Source organism: Martes martes (genome assembly GCF_963455335.1).
Source record: "Martes martes genome assembly, chromosome: 6".
NCBI lineage: Eukaryota > Metazoa > Chordata > Mammalia > Carnivora > Mustelidae > Martes > Martes martes.
Genome location: NC_137893.1, coordinates 32,708,850 through 32,735,143, shown reverse-complemented (window position 1 = coordinate 32,735,143; position 26,294 = coordinate 32,708,850).

Here is a 26,294-nt window from a genome sequence, read left to right as displayed (position 1 = left end):
TAGCTATTTTGTCCTGTGAGTTCCTATTCCCGAAGGTGCTTTGGGGAGGTGGTAAGCCCCTAGTCTCCGTCCCACATGAATTTGAGAAGAGGGGAAGAGTGTGTCCGGGAAAGAGAACCCCAGATACCACAGAACCTGAGTTGAGAAGTCCTCTTTGTCATCTGGTGCCAAGTACTGCTAACTAGGCCTCTTCAGAAGCAGCAGTGCTGGTAACAGTGCATTTACCTAGACTGTCATCTTGCAGGCCTGAGGGTTTGGAGTGGGTATGAGGCAGAGGACAGTTAGTCACACCACACCTGAGTTTTCCTACTTGTCACCCTTGAGAGGGCTTTAAAGTGTACTAAAATTACACCTTTCCTACTCCTGTATGTGCAAAAAAAAAAAAAAAAAAAAAAAAGACTAAATATGAGGACTTATTTATCTCTTCTGTCAACTATTGTTTATGTTTGAAATTTTTCATAATAAAAAGTTTAAAAAACTGGGTGTAGATAATATCTTGGCATTTTCTTTTATTTTTTATTATTTATTTATTTATTTATTTATTATTTATTTATTTATTTATTATTATTATTTATTTTATTTTATTTATTATTCTATCTAATCATAAAATAAAATTTGTATACTTTTATTTCTTCAACAAGCTTTTATTGAAATCCATGTCTGTTTCTAGCATCAACCTTTGATTATACATTTATACTCATTCAAACAATAGCAAATAGCAATGAGTAATGCAACTATAGTTTACTATTCTAATGTCATGGTGAAACACAAAATATGAATATGAAAGTATTAAAAATATGTTACTGATTTCCTTCTCTCTCTTTTTATTTTCCTTATCTGTATTTTGGAAATGTCAAAATATTTTCTACTTACCATCTAGAGAAGAACTCAACACACTTTTTTGGTAATGGACCAGATAGTTAAGATTTCAGCTCTGCAGGCCACGTGGTTCTGCAGCTACTACTCAGCTCTGCTGTTAGAAGGTGCAAGCAGTCATAGATAATATTGAAACAAATGGGCATGCCCATGTTCCAATAAAATTTTCTTTGCAAAAGATAGATCGCGGGCCAGATTTGGTCTGCAGGATTTAGTTTATTTGTACCTGAACTAGAGGTGTCTATGGGTTAGAGTACATTGCTGCAAGAGAGAAAACTTGGATAAATAGAAAATTACCTGCATTGAGTAGCTGAGATTTGCCTAGCTGGGAATACAAGGAGGTGGACTATAAAAAAAGTTACATAGTATTATACGCATTAAAAATGTTATATGTGGAATTTATTTAAGTTATGAAGCAAAACAAGATCACATACCCACCACCAAATGAAGAAGTAGGCGAATATTAAACTAAGAATGAGCACTGAAGGAGCTGTTGTGCACTGCCCCTAATCCCATCCACTGTCCCTGTAAGCAAAGAAATAGACAATTTTAAGCAGAATTTTCATGTGCTTTCTGAGTATTTAGCAATTAAATTTTCCACTCACAAATTGCTGCCTAGGAAAACAAAAAGGTACTTTATTTCTCTAAAAGTGTAATATATTTCCAGAGCTGCTTTTCTCGGACACAGCAGGGTCTAGTCCAATATGTGTACAGCATTTTCATTATCCTTGCAAAATTGTGGCTATAGAAAGACAATGTGTTATTATTTTTATTATTGTTGATATTAATAGAATTGTTCATAATGAGTTGTTATTAATGATGCGATGTTATAAAAAGAATCCTTAATTATTAATGGCATTGATATGACATTATTAATTTTGATACTAAAATGAACATTTCATTATTCCAGATGCAATTATATTGTTAGACACAAGTTATTGCTAATAGATTATACTTTCTGCAGCCTTGTTTTGGCACATAGTAATTAGCTGTAGGTTATATTGCTGAATAAAAAACTGGCATTGGGTTTTTATTTCAGGATAGTAGGGGATGAGAGCATTAACTCAGTGGAACGGGGCAGGTGAGAAGAATCATTGACGTTCCTTGGCTCGGCCCACGTCCATCCTGCTGTGGATGACTTCTCAGTCGTACACGCGAAAGAAAAGCGTAACTGACAGTACTCGTGTGTAAAGATTTGGCTGGTGAAGGGTCTTCTGTCATGTCACATTTTCTACACAGTAAATCAAGAGAAGTCTCTCTTCTGTTCAGCATTGGTTATTAAGATGTGATATTATCCTGTGATTTATATCATGTTGTCACAATGCATTTCATTTTGCTTTGTTTCAATAATACAATGAATTCTTTCATAATTTCTTTCAATTTGCCTCAGGAGTTGTTATATACTCCAGGCTTTTATTTCTTTATATTCTGCTCAGCCTTATTAATACAAGTGAAGAAAGTATATCCCTCCATAATTGCTTATAGCCTGTACAGTGCAATACAGCATATTACCTCATTTTAGATAATTCTTTTGTAGTGGCATGATATTCTAACACTTAAATGCTCTGTGTAGAAGCAAATAGCTTTGCAAATTACTTTATAATCTTGGTTAACTTCAACTGGTTATTCCCACATAACACTTTAGTCTTTGTCCTTTAGCCGTCGTCCTGCGCTTTAAAAATCCTCAGGCACAACTTGAAGGGCAGTTAAACAGAAAAACTAATAGAAAGAATGAAATCTTTTCCAACAAAGCCTAGGGCAGGATTTCCTAAGGCCTCTCTTGCCCTCTCCAAGGCTCCATCCCCTCTTGATCTCAGCACATATAAACACACTTACTCGGAGCCACTGCACCTGTAAAGCTCTGATGCCCGAGGTTAAAGAAATCAGATGACCATCTGATTTGAGACAATTAAGGCAGGCTGAATTTTTTTTTTTTTCCAGGCTGTAAAAACATAAAATGCTTTATTTTCTTATCTGAACAGAATGTACGTCTTGGTGTTGATTCCACTTGATGGCTCGAATCCTTAACCTAGTCATTTATTGAAAAATTTTAAATTTCAGTTGAAAAAAATTCTCAGTTGTTTAAGATGAGGCAAATATTCTCTGTGAATATTTACTTACTCTTAAATATTTATGATATAATATTCAATACATACCAAGAAATACATATAACATGTGTAAACTACAAAACTAATAATGAAAGGAAATCTTAAATAATTTTTTGTTGCTGTTGAAGTGAAGTTGACTTACAATATTATATTAGTTTCAGGTGCACAACACAGAGATTCAACATTTATATACATTGCAGAGTGATCACTAGAATAAATCTAGCTACCATCTGTTACCATCAAAACTGTTACATAGTATTAACTATATTCCCTATGCTGTACACTGTGTCCCCATGTCTTATTTATTTTATGACTGGAAGTTTGCACCTTTTAATCTTCTTTCCCTAGTTTGCCCATTCCCCCCTCCTCCTCTCCTCTGCCAACCACCAGATTGTTCTCTGTATCTACGAGTCTGTTTCTGTTTTGTTCGTTCATTTGTTTTGTCTTTTGATTCTACATATAACTGAAATCATGCTGTACTTGTCTTCTCTGTTTGACTTATTTCACTTAGTGTAGTACCCTTTAGGTCCACCCACATTGTCACAAATGACAAGATTTCTTTTATTTTTATGGTTGAGTAAATTTCCATTATATATAATATAATATAATATAATATAATATAATATAATACAATATAACATATGATATGATATAATGAAATTCTTTCTTTCTTTATATTCTATCTATCTATCACATCTTTTTTATCATTTATTGATGGACACTTAGGTTGTTGCCATATCTTGGCCGTTGTGAATAACACTGCTATGACATAGTGGTGCATATATCTTTTCAAATTAGTATTTTTGTTCTTTTCAGACATATATCTAGGAGTAGAACTGCTGCATCAAATGACAATTATATTTTTATTTTTCGAGGAACATCCATACTGTTTTCCATAGTGACTACAGCTTTTTTACATTCCTACCAATAGCGTGTGAGCGTTATTTTCTCCATATCCTCGCCCACACTTATTTCTTTTCTTTTTGATACTAGCCATTCTGACAAATGTGAAGTGATAGCTCTTTGTGGTTTCCATTTGCATTTCCCTGGTGATCAGTGATGTTGAACATATTTTCATGTGTCTACTTGGTCATCTGTACGTTTTCACGGCAGGTCGAATTTTCGTCTATACACTTAGAAAAGTACTATAGTTAAGTAGTTTTTGACGACTTGTTGCTTCTTTTGTGTCTTTTAGTAATCAGAAACTTATCAAGAGGGGAAATTACTACTGGCTAGAAATTGCAGAAGAGTCCTGTATAAGTAAACTTCGACATTCCTTTTATGTTCTTATTCTCAAGATAAAAATATTAATATATTTAATGATTTATTCAAGATAAAAATTTTACTATTGAATTCGGTGATTTTTAAAAATTTCCTTTAAAAATAGGATAAAAGAACAATGAAGAAAAACATTTTATTTTTCTCATAAAATAAATATAAAATTGTAATCTACTTTAAAATAGTTCAGCATATGGGGCATCTGGGTGACTCAGTCGTTAAGCGTCTGAGGCCACAACATCGTAAAGCGTTGGCTCAGGCCATGATCCTAGGAGGCTGGGATCAAGCCAGGCGTTGGGCTCCCTGCCCAGTGGGAAGCCTGCTTCTCCCTCCCTACTCCCTTTGCTTGTATTTCCTCTCTCATCATTTCTTTCTCTGTCAAATAAATAAGTAAATTCTTTAAAAAAATAAAAAAAATAGTTTAGCATAAACAGCCTGAGATAATGTTTAAGCCATACTGGAGGGACAAGTCATTATCTAATCAGGAAATCTTACACCATGGGTGGTCATCAAGTATTTAATCAGAAAGAAGACCACTGTCCAGAGGTAGCTATTAAAAGTACTTTGAGTATCTTTATCTTTCATCAAGAACACAGGCTTTGCTGATTTGTGTAGAGCCTAAAGGAGAATTGGGTTTTCGCTGGTGATATTGGTGACTTATGAATTAGTAAAGGGATATTATAAGTGGCATTGATAACACTAACGTTTTTCAGTATAAATGCATTTGCAGGAATATTGTAGCCATTTCTCCATCCTTGCGTGGACACAGCATACAAGTTCATGGGTCCTTGTCTGTGCCCTTAGGTATGGCAATGTGGACTTCTCACTAAGCTTTCTGATGCGCTTTCTCACTAAGCTTTCTGATGCGCTGCTGGGTCCTCCCGGTTCTCTGACTCTGACAAAGAGTTAATTAAATTCGGCTACTAGAAGAGCATTTCGTTTGCCTTAGGCAAACTTTTTGTGCAAGAGCTTTGGAGAAAGAACATGGGGACATGAAACGTGGAGGACTGACTATAATGACAGTTTTGTGATTCCTTATTAATAAGTATCTGTGCATGTTGCTATTATTACAAACCTAGTAGCAAGTTGTGGGGAGTAGCTATTTACCTACTTCAAATTCTCTGTGGCTTCCAAGATACATAGAAAAGAACCTCATAAGTTTGTACCAAATTACTTTATGGCAATTCGCGACAACAAAGTGGGAAAATAAAATACAAAATAATCTGGATTTCAATGTATCTATGCTACACAAGGTGATAATTTTCATCTTTTCAGATTGAAATTTAGGATAAAATTAGTCTACCCTAGATGTCTGGTTTATACATCCCCATTGATCCCTCCTCTTAGTTGACCTAATGGAGCTTTTCCTCAGCTTCAGTCATTTTGTTTCATTCTCTGTCTCTTTGATATGCTCTTGGGGCACAGCTATGCTAATGGATTCAGTTGGCTGGAGGTCAGGAGTCTTGTAATTTGTGTCTTCCTGAGGGCAAAGGAGAAAGCCTGGCTTTATTATAACAAAAAGTTAGTTATCTAATAAACATCATTGTGTTTGGGAAGTTGTAATTATGGTTATGGAATTATTTAATTTAGATTTCTACATCTGTGTTTCCTATATCATATAATCAAAAATGCATTCTTATTTTACATTACTGTTGCACTGTATTTCCCGAGTGATTTACATTCATAAATTAGCTTCTGTATGTGGGAGTTTGATGTGAAATGAGGATAGTGATGGTCTTCCCTCACTTCCATGGGGAAGGTTAAAAAATAATATATTTTTATATCATCAGTTTTCCCCTGATTGATTCTTCCCCTAGATTTTCATTTGCACAATTTCATTCACTGCTAAAGTAGATAAAACGGTTTGAGTGTTACATAACACTACTGCAACTACAAACAAGTAATTATAAAAATGAAATTGTTTATTTTATTATGAATCAGTCTCTCCACCTGGTAAATAGTTTGTATATTCCCAATGGCCACCACCATTTTTACTGGAGATGGAGAGGTAACCTGAACAGAGCTGCCTTGGATCCAAGGTAGATTTACAAATTTTAGCACTTCCTATAAACAGAAGAAAAAATCCAAAAGCTCAATTGAAAATGGGTAAAAAATATGAACAGATAATCAACAGAAAAATAAATGTAAATGGTCCTTTAACACGTGAAAAGATGCTCATCCTTACTGTAATATGAGAAATGCAAATTAAAACTATACCAAGTTATCATTTCTCACTTCTCAGATTGACAAAAATAATAAAAGTTTTACAATATACTCCATCGATGAGGCCATGGAGAAGTAGGCACTCACGCATTATGGGGGAAAAGATGAAATTGTACAGCACCTATGGGGAATTTAGCAACTGCATATGTATTACACTGTGAACCAGAAGCTTTACTTCTAGGAATTTATTCTGAAATTGCATTGAAAAAATATGAAATCTTATATACAAAGGCTATTTGTTGTGACATTATTTGTAATAACAAAAGGGGAGAAACATTACACATGCCCATCCATAGAAAATGGATTGTATAGAAGATGGTACTGTATATTGATACAATAGTAAAAGAAAAAAAAAAAAGAAAAAGAAAAGAAAAAGGACATGAGCCTCTAAAATAAGAGACTTAAGAAAATTACATCCAAAGCAATGTGTGCTTATATGGAATTTAATATTTTCTGTTCATGATTCAAACAAATCAACTATGAATAGACATGTTTGTGACAATTAGGAAAATTTGAATATGGACTGAGTATTAGATAACAGTAAGAATCACCGTTATTTTTGTGAGATGTGATAATGACGTGATAGATTAGAAGAAATTGCCCTTATTGGTGAATATGCATAATGGAGTGTTTATAGGTAAAATGACATAATATCTGAGATTTGCTTTAAAAAACTCCAGAAGAAGAAGTAGGATGGGCTGTAAATGAAACGAAAACTGGAAAAAAAAGTTGATAATGCTTTGAAACTGGAGTGGTGAGTAAATACGGGTTTATTAAAATTTTCTATTCTTAGGTTTACATTAGAAATTTTCCATAATAAAATGTTTTTGAAAAGTGAGCGTTTAGGCATCTTGCACTTTGTTATATAATCCAATAAGAATGAGTCATTTAAGCTACAGAATTATATCAACATGAAAAATGTCTTCCACCTGCCTTCAAAACAAAAAACCTCTGCCCATGGTGGAGAAATAAAATGTAAAGAAAATCAGCTATCTTGGTAACAGTATTCATGGGATTGATAATGATAGAATTCCATAGACAAAATTATGCTTGCTTGTTTCTTTTTTCATTTGTAGTCATATGGACAAACCCAAAGGGTTCTGGGGTCAATATTTTTGGATTCCCAAAAAGTGACATATTATAGGTACGAATTGGTAGCCTCCTTCCTCTGCTTCAGCTGTCCTTTCTTTTGAATGTGTTTTCAGTGGGTAAGGATATTCCAATTGAAACATTGAAAACTGTGGTAAGTTCAAAGTTGGTTGAGAGATGCCATGCCTCAGGTCTAACCAGCTCGCCAATGTGTCTTTCCCTTCACTACTGACAAACTGGCTCCCCTCATTTTAAACAAACAAACTTACCTGAGTATTCTTGTGATAAAACTAAATAATGGTGTTGCTAAGATAGGCATAAGTTGTTGATTCAACAACCATTCTCAAGAGAATTGATGTTTGGCACAATGCAATTACTCTATAGAATTAATTTTTGGCATGCCCAATCTTTGTTCCAGTGAAAGTTGAAACAGGAATGCTCCATTTTTTTTTCTCTTCACATTTAATACAGCCAGGTTTTGTTGTTTATTGTTTCAGAAGAACAAAAAATGCCATTAAAGGGAATGACCCCCTTTAGGTGTTTATTATTAATTATTAATTATTAATGTAAATTATTAATTTTTATTAATTAATAAAATTATTATTTATTATTAATGAGTAGTGTTATTATTATACAGCAATTCATTTTTAGCTATCCTTTAAATACTTTGCTGTGGAATCTGAATTTATTAATGACAGTGTTTTCTGCGGCTTCAAGTGAAGTATATAGCTCAAGCAAGGAAGGAAATTTGACATTTCAAGATCTGGTACTAAACCAAGATTAATTTTAAGTCTGCATATCAATAACAGATCAATAATAGAAACTTGCCTGATTGAAAAAAAAATGTGAGCTTCAGTCAAGTCCCATCAATATTTCGTGGGTTGCTCTTTTTCTTTCAGATTTACTGCTTGGTTAAATTCTATATAATAAGCGTAGAGTCGTGAAGAGTTACTAGAATAGCACTTAATCAAAATAACTTCAAGATTATAAGATAGTACTATTTCTATTATTTCCATTTATTTTAGTAACTAAGGTTTGGCAAAAGTAGAATTCTTGGTAAGAGGAAAGGAAAGAAAACTCTAGCAAAACCAAACTGTAAATAAAATAATGTACTTTTAGGCAGTGGTATTTATAGTGATTCATTGTGAGTTTTTAATATAAAAAAAAATCTCAAAGTACTTAATCCTTATTCACTCTTGTTTAACAAAAAATGTGGTTTTCCAGCTGGGCTATAGGTTTTTAAATTGTGGAGCTGATTTATAATGGACTAACAGGAGAAAAGGTAACGTTGGAATTGCAAGGGATGAATTCTATGCATTTGACCTGTGTTCAGATCCTGTCTCACCGATGAAGACTTGACTCAGGTGTAATCTTGATGGGTTGTTGGATGTATTGCTGTGTAGGTAAGCAAGGAGAGGAAGTCGGAACCTATCTTATATGTGATATGCAGTTTTCTTCCACTAATTAAAATATATGAGTCCCAGAAACATTTCTAATTAAGCACATTTTTATTAAATGACTCAGCAATTATAAGATTGGAAACAATTATTCAATATTGAAATTAAAACCTTAGAAGTCATCAATTCTAACTCACTATGGGACACAGGAGTCTTTCTATATGTAATTCAATCCAGGAATTATTTAGCCTCATAGATATTCAAGATTGTGTCGATTGGTGGAAAATACAAAGAAAATAAGTTCATATAAATATTTATTATCCATCTTGTTTTCAAGTTGACCAAAACTTGAATCTTACTCTCCAGAAGCCTCCTTCTAGGTGGGATTACACACACACACACACACACACACACACCCCATGACAGAAAATGAAATGTGGTAAGAGAAGTACAAATTAAAGTCCTAAAAGAGTATATGGAGGCTCTCAGCCAGAACTAAAGCTGGAGACTGAAAGACTCACAAACAAGAAATATTGTTTAACTTGGGCTTTCCTGGTAGATTAGGTTTTCAACAATAAAGAGAGTGAGAATGCAGGGCAGCAAAAGTTCATTTAGGCTGAGAGCCCAAACCCTTGGAAGTGTAAAAAGGCACAGAACAATCTTATCTGACTTCTTTGGGAACAGTGAACGTTCTGGGTGTCTGGAGTAAGATCTGTGAAAAGCTAACCTGAGAAAAATCACTTATAGACAGACTACGAAAGGCCCTAAGAAGCTTTTGAGTTTTTCTTTAAGAAACAGAAGACCATTGATTGAGAGAATGTGGTAACTAAATTTGTGGTTTAGGATTAGGAAACAGTGAGAGGAAAGGATTGGAGAGAGTGCACTGAAGGCGGGAACTCACAGAAGGACTGCTGGGGTAATGCCCATGTGGGAAAATAGTGGGTGTGGAAAAGAAGACAGAGACGGGAGGCATTGCTGGGACTGAATCAATGGGGCCTTGCAAGTGACAAGGTAAGAAAAATGGAGGAAAGAAGAGAAATGGGAAATGAGAAGATGGCAGAGTTGTTAAAAGAGATATAGAAACCTAGGAGTTGGGAAAAAAAGAAACAGGATCCCTGATAAAATCTCCCTTCGAGGACTAATGAGTTTGCTGTGTTGCTAGAACATGCAAGTAGGGCAAACTTTCCTTCCTCCCTCACTCCCTTCCTTCTTTCCTTCCTCTCAAGATTTTATTTATTTATTTGAGAGAGAAAGAGGGAGAGCGTGCATGAGGAGCAGAGGGAGAGGGAGAAGCAGACTCCCTCTGAGCAGGGAGTCTGATGGGGAACTTGATCCCAGGACCCTGGGATCATGACCTGAGCTGAAGGCAGACACTTAACCAACTGAGTCACCCAGGTATCCCAGGTGGGGTTCTTTCAAATATAGTTAGAAATGAGGATCTCAGGAGAGAGAAGAGGCCTGAAGATACAGATGTGAGAGTCAGGGGTGAACAGGAGATGGTTGAGGTCATGGGGACAGGAAGAACTATATGGGCTGAAAGTCAGGAGGAGGGAGGTCTGGGTAGGTCACCTTCCCTTTGGGCCATAGCTTTACACACCTACAAAAGGGCATTTTCTATTCCCAGGGTGATGGCAGCAATCCCATAGGTTAGTGAATTTAGAAGTTCTTTATAAGGGGCGCCTGGGTGGCTCAGTGGGTTAAAGCCTCTGCCTTAAGCTCAGGTCATGGGATCAAACCCCGCATGGGGCTCTCTGCTCAGCAGGGAGCCTGCTTCCTCCTCTCTCTCTGCCTGCCTCTCTGCCTACTTCTGATCTCTGTCTTCAAAAAATAAATAAAATCTTTAAAAAAAAAAGTCCTTTATAAAACACAAAACACAATACAGACATAATGTAGTTCAGAGATCCTGAAATATTAAACATTTGTCATCCTCCAGATGAATTATCCACCTCATATTTTATCTAGAATTAGGTACACCTGAGTAAGCTTTTTATCATTTCAATTACATAATATACCCCTTGAATCCATTTCTCTCTACATGTATGAAGTCTGTATTGTGCTTTCCAACATCCAAGACGTTACATTGGACAACAGAGAAAGGGTAAAGTGAGTCCAAACCTGGAAAACAATGAAGCCTTTGCCCTCAGGAAGCTTTTAATTAAGCTGGTGAGAGCCTGCGTCGCTGGGCGGGGCATGTTAAGTACGAGGCAGGGCAGAGCCAGGGTAATAGCCATGCTAATGAAGACTGCTGTTGCCTCTAATCACTGCTGTCTGCGGGCAGTCCTGGAGCAGGGTGTGCGCAGAAGTCGCTGAGGAGCTCAGGCCTTTCATCTAAGGGTTCTGACTCTGGGGGTCTGGGACATATACTCTGACATTGTATTTTTTTAAATCTCCCAGGTGATTTTGATGTGTCCCAGCCCCTGGCTAGATACCACTATGAAAGGGATGCCCAAAGTCCTACGAATACTAACTCTACATGGGGATTTAAATATTCTAAAATGCAGGCCACATCCCAGACCAAGGAAATCACAATACCTGGGGGTGAGGGAGGAGACATGGTCATCAGTGGTTTTCAAGCTCCCCAGGTGATTCTAATGGGTTGACAAGTTTGGGAACCACTGCAATTTCCCTTCTCCCTCAATCCACTCCCCAGAAGGAGGAGAAACCCATATATGAATAAAGAAAAAAAAAAAATGAACTCCAGAAATCCATGTATAATAATGTGTTAAACAAAGGAGTGTCTATCTGAAAAGGGACAAACATTTCTCTCTGACTCTCTTCTTTACTGGCATCTGGATATCTTGGCTTCTCCAACTCTTAAGAAAATATTTTATGCTGCTCTTCCTTTACTTCTCCAAAATAGTTAGTGCCTCAAAAGTGGCTGGGGCTTATCCCACAAGAAGATGTTATCCTTCTCTTTTCTTTAGAGGAACAATCAGGAAAAAAAACCAGGGGACTAGGGAAAGGAATTATGGAATAGCATTCAGGACCAAAGACTTAGATAATTTTAACTGTATATGAAAATGATGTATTATTTAATAAGTTCACAACAGATAATATAAACAGTTGGCCACATATGGAGATGCATAATTCTAGATACTTTTAGATAGGACTAACCACTAAATCCACACTTAGATCTTCTTACATCATAGTTTCTGGTATTTCCCATTTCTTTGTGAAATGGAAAGTTTTCCTGGATTTGCTTCTTCCAGAAAAGACCCGCTAGAAGTAGCTACAGAGAATACTGTATTTGTCATGTCTTTAATGGAACTAGTTCCTTTGTGATTTCAGTTTCTTCTGTAGTTATGAGTTTTCATCAAGTTAAGAGTCAAAGTGACCCAGAGCCTAATTAACTTTCTGTTCCAAGGGTCCTGGGTATGAGGTCAAATGAGAGGTAGAGCTTCTTGAGTCTGTTATAACCCCTAGTCTTGTAATCCTGAGGGTCTAGTGTTAGCCAGGGAAATACTCATAGTATCAAGGAAAGACTATCACCCCCACCCTCAATTTCTAATCCATCTTTATGTTCTTCCATCATCCTTGGACCTGAGGGAGAATGCAACAAGAATAGCTTCTAGCTTTAGAGTTAAGGCTACCCACTAGAGTAATTACCTTATATTGAAATAGTTCCAGGAATAGTTTTGGAATGTTATTTAAAACCATTCACCATTGAGGAAACAAATGTTCTTCTACTGGGAGGTTACAGGCAGGGAAGATTGTTCTCAGTCATGTCTGAAGTTCTACATCTGTCACTTGTGTCATCTTGGTGGTGGGAGACTATAAGATATGAGATTCCTTTGATATCAGATCCAAGGATCCTATTAGTAAGTGGATGGGACAATGGGGATTGTCACACCAGGTTACACATAAGACAAGCTGGGCCCACTCAGTCCTGAGAGATCAGGGGTACAAGTTATAGTTTGAACTCCAAGAGAGATATTATTGCAACATAAGGGAAGCCCTATGTCTTGCATTGTTTGGGCTGCTATAACAAAATACCATAGATTTGAAGGTTTATAAAACAGAAATTTATTTCTCACAGTTCTGGAAACTGGGAAGTTTGAGATCAGGGTGCCAGCTCTTGGTTGGGTTCTGATGAGAGTCCTCTTCTGGGTTTGCAGATGACTGTCTTCTTGTTATATCTACGCATGGCAGAGATAGAGCAAACAATCTCTCTCCTGACTACTTACAAGGTCACTAATCCCACCATGAGGGCCTCAGCCTCATGACCTAATTATCTTCATAGGCCCCATCTCCAAATACCATCACAGTGGGGGTTAGGGTTTCAACAGATGAGTTTTGAAGGGGGATACATTCAGTGCACAGCACCCTACATGTGAAGTTCTGTAGGACTTAGTGGTCAACAGGAGAAACACTCAAAATCTTGAGGGCCACAAAAGAGAGAAGCAGATACTGTTAGCTCAATGACCATGGAACTTTTACTACTAAAAAACAAAAACAAAAAAACAAACAAACCCCCAAAACAGAAACAAACAACAACAACAAACAAACAAAAACACATGTGGGTGTGGGCTCCTCGGACTCCGGGAAAATAAATACAAACTTGGGTGTTTGAGAAAGCAGGTTAGGCTGTTCTTGAGAATCCTGCAAGAGCACACTCCTTCTGAGTGTGATTTAATGGAATTCAGTAATAAACTTTGTTTAAATGTGAAAGGCACAAACTTTTGCAGTGGCTCATCCCATTGGCAAGTGAATAAAAACGCATATCATATTTCCCTGAGTAGGAAGAGATTTATGTTATAGAATCTCAGCATTGTAATGATTATCTGTTGTAAGGATTTTGAGGCCAGAGCTAGATGCTAACTAAGTTCATTCATTCATTCATTCATCCACTTATTCATTCAATCACTCCTTCATTTATTCACTCACCAGATATAAGATGAGGACCTAGAGATGTCACTCCTAATGCCATTCTATTTTTATAATTTAACTGGACCCTCCTGCTGGGAAGAGAAACTTAACTAGCACTCTTTGCTACCTCCAGACCGGTAGGAACTAATAGTCTCTTTTATGGCAACTTAGAGAATGCAGAGGTCCATAAAAGTCAGCTGGCCCACTGTACCAAGTATAGAATGGCCCAAATCCAGAACACTGACAGAACCAACTGCTCTTGAGGATGATGAAAGGACCTCTCATCATTACTGGTGAAAATGTAGTTTGGCAGTTTCTTATAAAACTAAGCACACTCTTACCATACAATCCAGCAATTGTATTCCTCAGGATTTATCCAAAGTTCCAAAGTGTGAACTGATATTCACACAAAAACCTGCACACAGATGTTTTACTAAACAGCTTTATTCATAATTACCAAAACTTGGAAGCAACCAAGATGTCCTTTCGTAGATGAATAGATAAATTGTGGCACATCCAAACAACAGAATAGAACTCAGCACTGAATGAACTATCAAGCCATGAAAAGACATGAGCTATGTCTTTTCACTATGACTAAGTGAAAGAAGTCAATCTGAAATGGCTACACACTGTAAGATCCCAGCTATATGACATTCTGAAAAAATGCAAAACTATGGAGACAATAAAAAGATCAGTGGTTGCCGGGGGTAGAGGGAGGGGTGTGATGAGTGGGTGGAACACAGAATTTTTTGGGCAGTGAAGCTACTCTATATGGTACTAAAATGATGGGTACATGTCATTATAGGTTTGTCCAAACTCGTAGAATGTACAGCACCACGAATGAATCCTAAAGAAAACTATAGACTTTGGGTGGTAATGATGTGTTGATGTAGGTTCATTGATTGTAACAAAGTCCACTCTGATGGAGAACATTGATATTGGGGGAAACTTTGCATGTGTGGGAGCAGAAGGTCCTTGGGAATTCTCTGTCTTTTCTGTTCAGTTTTGCTGTGAACCTAAAACTGCATTTAAAAAAGTCTTTTATATATAAGTATATAAAATAAAAACACCCTTTTTTTTTTTTTTTTGGAAAGCAAGTGGCCACTGTTCATGATGATATGCCTAGAGTCCCTTGGCTGCCCCTGGCACAAGGAGATTGCATCGTCAAGGGAAGTGAACTAACATTAATTGATATTCAGGGAGTGGGTCAGTCCAAGGGAGCAGAAAGTCAGAGAACACTGGCTTCTGGAAGAGGCAGAGACCCAGACAATTATATTTATTGAGCAGTCACCTGAGAGTAGGCCTCTGATGGTGCAAGAAGAGAGTTGCTTCAGAAGCATTGATCTTTGGCAAAATTGGCCTAAGAAGCAGGATCATCCTGAAGGACTAGGAAGTACCAACAGTTAGGTATGTCCTGTTGAATGTCATTAACTCCAAGGAGTAAGAATGAATGGTGAAAATAATCAGAAAGGCAAACAGGTTACTTATATAGGACAAAAATTCAGACCCCTACCAGGTTTGCTCATGACATTAGATGACAAAAGGCAATAGAGTGATATCCCTAGAGCTCTGAGGTAAAAAAAAGGTCATATACAAATGATCTGTAGCTAGAGAGGTTGTCATTCACATGGAAGGTGATGGAAATATATTGTCAATGAAATGGCATGCAATTATATTAGGTGGGGAGTAAATATTAGTATAGAGAGTCAGAACAAGATAAATAATAACAGTGTCAATTTAATAAATATATGCCAAACTTTGTGTACTGTGGACGCTACTTAGACAGTCAGAAACTCTCCTTAGAGGTCTTCTGACCTCCCTGTCATGCTGTCATGTCCTCTCACATATTCTTAGAATAGAGCCAAACCCCCAGTCTTTCTTCTTCTCCATTTTCAATTAGGGGGAGTTTCTCCCTCTTTCTAAGTCTCCTTCAGAGTATGGTTGCCAGATTTAACAATAACAAAAAGTGTAGGATGCTTGAGTATATTTGAATTTCAAATACATAATGAATAATTATTTTTCCCTTTTCTTTCTTCTTTCTTTCTTTCCTTCCTTCCTTCCTTCTTCTTTCTTTCTTTCCTTCCTCCCTCCCTCCCTCCCTCCCTTCCTTCCTTCCTTCCATCCTTCCTTTTTAGGTTGAAGTATATCCCATGCTACATTTAGGACATAGTTATACTGAAAATTATCTGTTATTCATCTGAAATTTAAATTGAACTGAATTTTTGGTATTTTACCAAGAGACCTCTCTCTGTCCCAACCTGTGTCTCTCCAGGATACTTTGCCAAACTGACTTAAGCTCTTGGAATTAAAAGCAAACTTGGGAGGAAATTTTCGGGTGAATTCTGCTTTCACCCAATCCCAAAGTAGCAAGCACAGAGCCCGATTTCATGGCTAATAGGTGAAGGCAAAAAGGGAAGATCCAGTGAAAACTTTAATAACTCAAAAAAAAAAAAAAAAGTTTCTCATCACCTTGACTTTCTCATTGTGGGGAATTTCTATGTAAGGAGGGGTGGGGGATGGGTTAACCTGGTAATGGCTATTAAGGAGGGCATGTATTGCATGGAGCACTGGGTGTTATACACAAACAATGAATCAGGGAACACTGTATCAAAAACTAATTGTACTGTATGGTGACTAACAACATAATAATTTTTTTTTTTAAAGAGATATAATGTTGGAGATGGTAGGGCAGGGAGGAAGTCTTCCAAATTTTGTCCTTCAAAGCATACCAAGGCTTTTTAATAACAAGTAATGGTAGCATACAACCTGAATAAAATAAATTGTTTTCAATCTTGAAATAAATTATTCACAGTCTCTGTGTTGGTGCTGACTTGATCCGTGTTTCTCACTTCTTAGCACCAGTTTTCAGTGTGAAATAAACCAGATGCTCTTTTAAAAACATATTCCTAAAAATCCATGATTTTAAAAAGGCAATAGATAATTTTTTTTGGAATAGCACAAAAAGGAAAAGGATTTTGTTCTTTTAAAGAGGAACGCAAAGAATTTCAGATCGAGTTTCGCTAATGACTTCTGCTAGCAGATTTCGTCAGAGACCTTGGAGGGATTCTTTCTTCAGCCAGTGCTTGCAGTGTCACTGCCACGACCGCACCCCCGTCCCTGATCATTGTCTTGTGAATGCCGATGTTGTTCATGAGGGATGCTGGATGTAAATCTGTCACGACCGCACAACAAATAATCCACAGTATGTGTCTCCGACCAGTGGGCAAGTAACAGATTTTTCACACACAGGCACAGAGCACTCATTACCTGACTCTGATTTGTTTCATCTACTGCATTCTCCCATGTGCTGCGACTATCTTTGAGTCAGCGAGTGACTTTATGTGTGTCTATCTTTTAAAATTAACACATTCAAGACGAAGCTGCTGAACCTTCCTTTATCCTGGAATCCGTTCGATCCCCAAGCTCTCTCTTTGTAGTCATGGGGACCATTCTTTACCAAGTTGCTGAAGGCGTATAATCCGAGACCTGCCTTTGATTCTCCTCTCTGCCTCACCCCTCACATCCAATCCTTGAACAAGTCCTATCAACTCAGTCTCCAAAATAGATCTTTGATTATTTCTGCGGCCATGTTTCACACCTGGACCACAGTGATAACGTCCAGAAAGGGCTCCCTGCTTCCTTTCTTGCTCCTCTGTTATCCATTTTTCAAACACACACAGAATAAGAGTTTTAGAAATGTGAATCAGATTATGTTACTTCCTTGCATAAAACCTTCCAAGTGCTCCTCTCGCTTTTCTAATAAAACCCAAACTCCTGTAAGTCCTGTCTCATCAGGCTTCTGAGTACCTCTCCAGCTTGATCTCACAGACACTATTCCCCAGTCACATTAGCCTCTTTTCTTATCTTCAAATACAGCAAGTCCTTTTCCACACTTCAGAAACTTTGCACTTGCCACTTCCTCTGCCTAAAATGTGTTTCCTAGCTTTTTAGCTGATTGCTTATTCTCATTCTTTGCTCAAAAGTTACTTCCTATAGGAGGCATTCCAGATGAGTTATCTTAAATTTGGTCTTCAGTTTACCCCTTTTGGAACTATCTTCTCCCATCACTCTTGCCTCCGTCATCGCCCTTAGTAACAATCTATTTATTTTTCTCCATGTCTTATTCATCATTGTATTCTCAACCAATAACCATGAAATCTAGACTTGCTAGTATATATCACATATATAGTATATATCACATAATAGGTGCTGAGTAAATATCTGTTAAAGGTGTGAACTCCTTAATGCCTAGTGTATTGTCCTGTAAACTATGAAACTATAGGAATGGTAGCAAAGGTATGGAAATGGTATTAACAAGGCCAGTCAGGGGAATCAGTGTTCCCCACCTGATTCCAATAGATGTGTTATTATTAAATGTGGGGCTTCCCAAATGATTCTAGAATTCATGGTTATTTTTTCTTTGGAGCCATGGTTAAGCAACATTTTGTTTTTTACCAAGAGAAAAAGCTGGCAGCTGTCAACAGCACCCATTTTCAGCGGAGTTCATAGAATCCTTCTCTAAAGACCTTACCTATGACTGGAACTGCAATTCTCATTTTGGATTTAGCAGCTGTCTGAACCGTATTTCATAAACTTCCTGATTCCTAGAGGCATTTTTATAGGGTGTTTTGGTCACAAACTTAAAGTTGTGCAATTTCGTAGATTTATGTGTAGTAAGCTTCTAATTGGAGTATTGATTTTTAAATCTCTGTAACTATTTATTTTAGATGCAATGAAGCATTATCATAAATAATTGAAACTCAGATAACAATGTCTATATAAATTACAAGGGACATATTTTGATTTGAGATAATTTTTATTGCCCTCCGCTAGTCCACAAAATATAATAGTTCACCATTAACAGCTGTACCTATAGAATAACATAGATTATGATCTGCACGTAATTGTGACCTCAGTTATACCTATAGATTATTTTAAAATCTCTGCATATTTAGTAAGTAAAAATGATAAATAATATATGTATACCATTTTCTATAGTGGCTTTTCTTATCCATCCATCCAGGCATTTAATAAATACTTATTGAGCCACTGTCCTGTCCCAGGCCCCAGACTAGATGTGGAAGACCCAGTGGTAAATAAGGCAGATGGTGTTTCTTTCCTCCTGGAGTATAATATAACAGGGAGGTCACATAACATTGCATGACTTTATGCGGTTTGCTGGATCCATGAAATTGGAGGATATAATATATTGTGTGGGGAAAAGATTAGGTTGTAAGTCAAGACTTCTTGGAAGAAATAGGTCCTGTTGAGGCAGAGTGTGGGATAAAGGATTCCAGGCAGAGGGAAGAGCATTCAAAGAGGCTCAGAAGCAGAACAGAGCATGACTAGAAGAACTAGAAGGAATACAGGAACATAGATGGAAAAGAGGAAGGTGCAGAGATATATTCAAAGGGTCCAGATGATGTAAGGTCTATGAGTCTCATTAAAGAGTTTGGACTTATTATAAGGACAATGGGTTTTAATTGGGAATAACGTGATCAGATTTCTATTTCAGAAGGTCTTCTCTAGATGCATTATGACAAACGGATGGGAGAGAGAGAAGACACTAGGTGAAGAAGTTGCCAAAAATAAAACCACTTTTAGTCAAAAATATAATGGGGTAAATTAAAATTAAAAATAAAATGCAATGACAACTCCTGACAGATGGTAAGGTTCACAGAGCCAAACTTGGATTAAAATGCATAAAATATATAAAATGTGATCTAATCAAATGCAAGATGTATGCTAAATTCATGTTCTACTGAAATTTAAGATGCTTAAATAAGGAAATAGAAAAGTAGAGCAAGTGAAGCCACATTACCACAATTACTCAGTGCCATCCCATGTAACCATATAAAGTACATTTTCCTTTAATATGAAAGTCCAAATGGTCACTGCTGCGTAGTCCGCACACCCAGGAAGGCAGTGCTGTCAGTGTCTGTGGCATTTCTCAACCAGCACCCTTGCAGCATTGACTCCTCCTTCCGCCTGATAGAGAAAAATCATTAGCATCCTATTGTTCCATAGAGAATCTCGGGTAAAACTATTTGATCCCAGATAATTAGTTAAGGGTGTTATATAATGAGATGCTTTTTGTTCTTTTTCTGAACAGTGTCACTAATACGCAGACCCTCACCTTGAGCACCAATGAGGCAGTATTAAGATGTCTTAGTTTAAAATGGAGATAATGTATTTCCTAAAAATTTTACAGCTGCATACTCTAAATGTGCTAAATGACAACTGTTAAACGACAACTGTTGTGACTTCTTCCTTTTACCACTTTGTTCAACTTTCTCTAAAGAAAGGAGAAATACTTTAAACACACCTTCAAACCTGCACAGATAGGCAGGGCAAACTTCTAACAGTATGAATTGAAATAAATTGTTAAGTGTATGTTCAGTTCCAGATTTTGAAGCAAAAATAACTTTGAACATTTTGGGGCTAGAATTAACAAATATTATAGAATTTCCTTCCCACATTTGAAATTTTAATTTCATAGTATTTTCAGTCCTCTGGGCTGAAACGAGGACCAGATAATATTTTAGCAAAAAAGGTGTTTTGTTTTCACGCTTTCATCATGCAAAAATAACCCAACTAATTTAGCCCTAACTTTCAAAAAATATTCAGTTTCATACAGAAATCAACTATGTAATTCTCAGGCCAAAAGGAATATTTATCAGAAAAGTCTGAAGCAAAGATTTTTATAAAAATACACTCTTCCATAAAGTTTTATTTTCAGTCATTTTTGACACGATGTAAATGAATTATTGCATTATTGCCTTCTAGTTATCTCTTATCCTTGATCTGCCAGGATTTTGTACAATTTTTTTGTATAAATTTTGATCACTTAAATTAAAACCCTGAGGCCAAGCTTAAATATTGTAATTTTATAATAATTCATAAAAATAATAGCAGTTTGCATTTATGTTGCGCTCCCCAAATGCCAAAGACTGCGCTAAACGCTATGTACATATCATCTCTTTTAGCTGTATCACAGTCTTAGGAGGGAAGTGTAATTATTATCTTCAAATTTACAGTTAAGGAAACTAACTCTGAAAGGGATTAAATCATTTTCACTGAGCTACTGTGTTAGTTTGTGATGGAGCCAAGATTCCCCTACCCCCTGCCTCTCTGACTCCAGAATCCACTCAAAAGTGGCACCTCCTTCAGAAACAGCCCCTGGCACAGCCCCAGTCAAAACAGTCAGAGTGAGTAGGAGCAAAAACAAGGGTGGTGAGATACTATCAGATATTATAGTAGGTATAGATGAAAAACTGAATACCTGAACCATCTGATAAATTATGTAGCCACAGGAATTATCCATTGTGTTAAATTCTGTAGTGGATTACATCAACAGATTTTTAAAAGACAAATTAAAAGTATTTATGGTATTTTAATACTGGCAGAAAGTATCAGCTCGGTAACAACAACATATCAACTTAATTGTTGGGATACTTTGGCCTAAATCTCAAGCCATCGGTGGCCATCCCAAAGATTTCAGATCGGCACAGAAAATATGCTTTATTCAGTTTCCCTTAGGATTTTCACTCAACCAGCTATTCGGAGCACCTCTTCGAAGAGGATATTGACATTGTTTTAGGTGTTAGAATGAGGAACATTCAGGTGAGTAGTAAATAGATCCTGACCTTAAGAAACTTACATCCCGGGTTTAGAATCAGGTGATTAAAACACACAAGGGAATTGCAAAGTACAGATTGCTCATAATAAGATTATGAATAAATCCCTAAGGATGTGAAGGAGAAAACAATTAATTCTGCCATGAACAACATGGTCTAGAAGGACACCTGATTTTCTCAAGGCTGGGCTCTGACTTTCTCTCTTTCCACACTTCCCCCTGCTCACTTTGCTCTTGTTACATTGAGGCCATGTAGCTGTTTTGTGGAAACTCTGAGTTCAGACACTTCGTATGTGTTCTTACCTCTGCCTGCACATTCTTGGGCTGGCTCCTTCTTCTCTGTCAGGACTCGACCCTGATGTCACCTGTTCAGAGAGAACTTTCCATGACCCCTGTTTCTAAAGTGGTCCTCTTCCATTACTCTATTTCTTTCATAGCACTTAAAACAATCTGTTGATAGAATGTAATAATAAGTTCCATTTTGTATATTTTGTGGATAAAGTGACTGTGAGAGTGATTAGGTGCCCATATCACAGACAAGTGAATAGGTTTGAGATATAAAAGACTTGATGATCAGGGTTCATGTCCATGCAAAACTGAAAATTCCAGTTACTGCTAGGGACATTCCTCTACACATGCCCTAGAAGTCAATTCCAATTCTAGATTCAGATGAGAGTTGGAAGATAACCAAGAAGTCTATTGTCACCTGGTTCTGTCTCTGTGAGTTTGGCTTGAGTACCAGAACCTACTTTCCCAAAGTTCCCAAAGAGTTTGCTGGTGGCCAGCCTTCTTCTGACTATAGTTATCTCTTTGACAACATCCTTGTGGGATCATTGTTTAGTCACTGTTTCAAAATTTCTAATAATCAATAACTCAGTACTTCAAAAGAATGCATTGATTTTAGTTATGTAAAATCTCGATGTTCTTCCAAAACTTAATTGGAATTAGCCCTCCCATCAATTTGCAACCTTCTAATTCTGCTAATAAGTTTAGGGCTACACCTTAACACTTCCCTAAGTCTTTTGTTTCACATTATAGTGTATATTTGAAGACATATACCACCTTTACCACTCTATCTTCTTTTTTAAAATTTTTTAATTTAAATTCAATTTAGTTATCATATAGTGTATTATTAGTTTCAGGGGTAGAATTCAGTGATTTATTAGTTACATGTAACACCCAGTGCTCGCTATATCAAGTGCCTTTCTTAATGCCCATCACCTAGTTACCCCGTTCCCCCACAACCCTACTACACCTTCTATTCTCCATGTTAAACATCTTCACTTATTTCTTCCGTTCAAGCAACAAATATTTGAGTTACTACTACTTGTAGACACTGGGATAAACACTGAACTAACATATTTCCATTCCTTTTATTACTAACATTATTCCATTCCATTCCATTCCATTCCATTTCCTAGAATTTCACACTATTCTGCATCAACAATCTGCATATTGTATAGTATCTTGAGCTCCTATCATCCCTTAATGTGGACATCACATGGCTAATAAGTACTCTATTAATTCATTTGTTGAGCAGCACATTACCTTGTATTCCAGAATTTCTTAAACTTGTCATTCTCATGTCTTCATCACTATTTTGTCATATTGGGTACTACCAGTACAGACTGGATGATCTTTAAATTTTCTCACCTGTGTACCTAAATATTGTTTCAAAAGAAGTTTTTGTGCCATTGGCATAAATAAAACACCCAAGTCCCAGAATGCCAGCAGCCATGATTCTGCCATCCAAGCAGGAGATGGAAAGAATTTTCTCTGAAAAATATGACTTTAATCAGCCCAAGAGTATCACTTTCTATAAATGGAAAGAAATTATAAAACAAAAACAATGAAAATATTAATATGATTAAAAATTATCTGTGTCAATAAATATAGTCCTGTTTAAAATGTCTACTTTAAGAAAAAGTTTTTCAATGAAGGAATAGAACTATTTTTATATGTCACTAACTTTATAATGAAGAGAGGCACTACATAAATGAGGAAAGATAATTTTTAGTTTGCGATTAATTACCTCTTTGAAGTTTTGGTTATGTATATATCTCTAAACCAAAAGATGATGATAACATTAGCTACATTATAGTTTAAATTTTTAATGGCAATAGGTGCGGAAGGGGTTGCAAAACCAAAAGCTTGATCAGCATTCATAACCATTGAACTCAGCCTTCATTCTTGCCCCAGGAAGCAAGAGCATAAGAAACCTGGAAGTAAAAACGTCTCCCCATAATGGGAAGCTAGGCACATGCATTGGCCTCTCTTCTCCCACCATTCCCCCAGAAAGCCTACTCTATCCACAGGAGAGGAATGGGGGAGAAAGGAGGCCATTAAATGGGAAAGAAGACAATAACAACAACTGGCAAATAAATGGAAAGATCATAACTGATTTTACAGATCCCAAATCATGACTCTAACTAGCTATGGAATGAGCCAAGAAGCAGTCTGACTTACACTGCCCCGAAAAATTCTCAGAAGGTTCAGTAACGGGGTGATACATGATGACATGAATGAACTTGGGGCCAAAATTTTAAAAAATGGTTAAAAGATTATTTAGAAAGCCCCAAGATAATCCCCTCACCAACTGGTGGATGACTGGAAGTGTATTCTCTGGAAAGAGTGAAGCAGGTTCATTGGACTCAGAAGAACCAGGCACAGTTAAAGTCAGGAGTGCCACACGGAAATTAGAAGCACTGGTGAATGTTTTCTTCCTAAATACTGAATCACCAACTGTACTTTCCACCCAAGTCCCAGAATGCCAGCAGCCATGATTCTGCCATCCAAGCAGGAGATGGGAAGAATTTTCTCTGAAGAATATGACTTTAATCAGCCCAAGAGAATATGACTAAAACTGCTGGCATCTGGGTTTCCATCCCCCAAACTCCAAATGTCTCAAAAATAAGAAGCTCTGACAATGTATACCTACAGAGTTTCCACCTAGCTTTTTATTTGCCCACTCTAATACCAGTAGATATTTGAGGAAGCCTCCAACGTGAGAGGGAGATCAGAACAGCCAAAATAAAGCAATCAGCGCTATGAGTGCCACACATTAGGAAATACAACTCTTGGGTATTCATTTAATAATCAGTAAATACTGATGAAGCACCTACCGTTGGGGATCGTGGCCAATTGTGAGATGAACTGAATCAGACAGAAGGGGATCACGATGTGAGCTATTTTCCGAAAGTGTTAGATTGGAGGATATGACTTATTGGTCTAGCTAAAAGGGCATTCTAACACTGTGCTAATCACCCACTCACAGGCCACCTCCCCACCAGGCTAGATACTGGGAAGACCATATGGAGAAAAGTTTCATCTACAATGCAGGCACAATACACTCAGATTGCTGCCTTAAACTGATCTGATATACAAACCAAAGAAGCAAATCGCCAGTGACCATGACTTTTCCACTGAGTAGTTCTTACCCAGTAAGGGGGTAGGGAGTGAAGATACCAATGATCATCACACACCAATCTAGTAGCACCTTCTTTCTCCATAGACAGAAATGGTAAGGTGGGAGGAGTCAATGCTGTTACTCCAGTGGAGGTCCTTCCACATAGAAACCTGAGGAAGGGAGGAATAAATGTTCCCCTGTAACACCTGCCATGTTTTAGGCTCTTTTTCATATGGCCTGAAAAAGACCCATTCTTTTACCTTGTTTACATTTATTTCATCTTATTTTTACTTAAATACTTTGGGACAATTTTCTCAAAGTTTTGACATATTTTCATGCTCAGGATGTAATAACCAACTTACCTACCTTTTTTTGATCTACAAATTTGAGCTCTTATCCTTTCTATACATGTATCCAAATAAATAAAATAGTACTACATAATATGACTAAAGATAGGAACCTGCGCCTCTATGGTAATGATGATATATCACATGACTTTTGGGGGTATTGTCAGACCAGTTACAAATCTACTTACCTAAATGAAGTTCATGTCAAATTCTACCACAAAGGGAACATTAAGGGATTTGATCAAATTTTGTTCTGAAATTCACATGTTTGATATTCACTGCAACTTCTTCACTCATTTATGTTGTAATCATGTTTTTTTTTTAAGAAAATATATAAGGAGAGAAAAGGAGTTTGTTCAGAATGATTTGTTCTAGGTGAACCCTTTAAAGTTAGTAATGAGCCTCACTTTCTTTTTCCAGTGCTAATGAAATAACCTTTTAAAATTTTCTGTAATTTTATCAGTGACAGGGTCATAGTCATTTACTATAGTTTCTATATTTTGCTTTTTGCTTTTTTTTGGGGGGGAAAATCAGAGATTTCCCATTTCAGATTTTCTAGCAAGTTTTTGTCAAATGTTATCAATTGAGGCTCTGTCGTCATGTCTGTAACTTATTTCAGTTTCACAGGATGAAATTCACCTAGCCTGGAGATTTGGGTGCATTTAAAGAATCTCTGTACTTCCCTACTGTCTTCTCACATTTACCTCTTCATCAGTTTCAGCCTTTCCGGTTTGCAAGTCATTCTCCTTGAAGAAAAAGACAAAAGTAAAATACTTGTGTAGTTTTGCTTTCTCTATGTCAGCTGTCAACTCAATCTCTCTCCTCAGTAATAGAGTGATATAATATCTGTGTAGAGTCTGAAAAATCCTTTTTGCTCAGCATTTGTCATAAAAAAAAAAAAAAAACCCAGAAGAGAAAGAAGAGATAGCAGATTTATTTATTTATTTATTTAGTATCTTGAATGTATATACTAATTTCCTTGCTTGCCTCTTGAGTCATTTATGGGAGCTGATTAGGTACCCATTTGCTGGTCCCAGATACTGTATTGAATACAAATGATAGACAAGT